This window comes from Seriola lalandi, unplaced genomic scaffold (assembly GCF_002814215.2).
Source record: "Seriola lalandi dorsalis isolate HSWRI2012SDOR001 ecotype SW California unplaced genomic scaffold, Sedor1 jcf7180002051168, whole genome shotgun sequence".
Classification (NCBI taxonomy): domain Eukaryota; kingdom Metazoa; phylum Chordata; class Actinopteri; order Carangiformes; family Carangidae; genus Seriola; species Seriola lalandi.
The window spans coordinates 8,571-10,510 of record NW_019521721.1 but is presented as its reverse complement, the minus strand read 5'-3'; the positions used below and the strand labels follow the sequence as shown (position 1 = coordinate 10,510).

Genomic DNA, 1,940 nt, shown 5'->3' with positions numbered 1-1,940 from the left:
GTGAGTTTTCAGGAGCAGGTGGCGGCGCTGTGGAGGACACAGTGACTCGGTATCAGGAAGTGAGCAGACGGGCCGGGGCTAGCTGTTAGCATGCTAACTTCAGTAGAAGAAAAGAAGAGGGTTGTTTTCCACCTCTGGAGACAGATGTTGGTGAGTGAAAGACTGAAGTTTGATGGGGAACTCACGACGTTTCTTCTAGACTGGTGAGTAAACAGCTGCTAATGCTAACGCTAGCTATGTAGCAATAGCAAAACTTACCAAATAGCTCCTTTAAATAGAATGAAATGCTAATTAATTGACTTTAAGATTTTCATTTTGTGTGTGTGATGACGAAGATAAAAACAAAATCAGTCAAAAAATAAAATGTTATTTTTTCGTAGTTTTTAATCAAACAAACTGAAGGAAACGGTGCATTTGCTGGGGACTATTTTCAGCAGCGGATTAATCCAGATTGGGTGCTGTAGTGACTATTTGGGGAGGCAGGACGGTGTGTGTGTGTGTGTGTGTGTGTGTGTTCACGGTGATGACGTGATGTGTTGTGGAGAGTTTCTGTCACAGTGGAGCTTCTGTGGCTCAGACAGAACTTATGACACTAACAGGTGCTGCTGGGTTCGATATAAAACTCACTGTCCTGCGTTTTGTGGAGACGATGCGGCTTCATCAGCCTCGAACAGCTGATTACATAAACATGAGGATGACTGAAGGTATCACTGCACCTCAGCACTCAACCTTTAACTTCTCAGTCTGACCTTAAACACAAACACAGGCTGCACTGTGTCCTTGTTTCCTAATTTTACCGCCCTCATGGGGATGTTCAGTCCTCAAAAGGACAGACTGTATACACACACACACACACACACACACACACACACACACACACACACACACACACACACACACACACTTGAGTGACGATGATATTTTGTTCACAACACATTCACAACACAAGGTAAATACATATAAACATATAAAATCTTTAGACTTGTTTGTGTCACATTAATGTCAGAGTCTGAGTCGTCGGAGTCGGTGGGATTCAGACGTGAGGATGGCGGCGGTGAGGTGTTGTCGGTTTGTGCGTCCTGCTGCTCGTGGCGTCTGACGTGTGTGTTCACATTAAACTTGAGGTGTTTCTGGTTTATCTGCAGCTCAGGAACAACACACAGGTGATGCAGGTTCAGTCTGTTCACTCTCAGAGAGATATTTATTTATAGGAACTGTTTGTATTGTTAATATTTTTCTATTTATTCTTTTCTATAATATTTCTTCACATTTTATTGTTAATATTGGGTTCGCCTCAGACCTGCCGACCAATCACTGCCCTCCGTTTCGCACAGCCAGGTAGAGGTGATCGAGGACTTTAAGTCTAAAGAACCGTCTCTTTTCTTTTACCTCTCGACCGTCGTCATGCCAACACGAATGACGTCACTTGTTTGTTTTTAACTTGTTGTTTTTCGCTGCTGCGTTTTTGATTTTCTCCAGATGTTCTTTGCTTTTATTAATTTACTTCTATCGTCTTATTTCTGTGTTTTTGTTCGATTGTGATCTTCAATAAAATAATCCCATAGTTGAACCTGCGTGAATGAACTGACTGCTCAACAGAATGGTGGACGGTGGACAAGGCGTGATGTCAGACACACACCTGGAGACAGTCTCTCCTGCTCCCCAGGTTAAATATGATAAAAAACTTTTACTTATTTACTTTAATTGCTGTTTTCTCGCTGATGTTCAAACAGTTAGTGATGGAAGTGTGTGTCCATCCTGTTACAGACACATGACACAGGAAGTGGTTGTTCCTCGAGACACACAGATGTTGGTGTGTGTGTGTGTGTGTGTGTGTGTGTGTGTGTGTGTATTTCCCAGGACCTCAGCCGCCCTGAAAGCCAGCTGGGTTTGTTTGCCGTCACTACGACAACATGCAACACACAGACAACGACTACAAC

General features: G+C 43.2%; 1 protein-coding gene across 1 annotated transcript in view; it reads right to left on the bottom strand.

Annotated features, from left to right (window-relative positions):
- Positions 1–1,940, bottom strand: part of LOC111649527 (zinc transporter 6-A-like) — a gene marked incomplete at its 5' end in the record, with an annotated part of 11,110 nt that overhangs the window by 1,668 nt on the left and 7,502 nt on the right. The gene's annotated exons all lie outside the window — the stretch shown is intronic.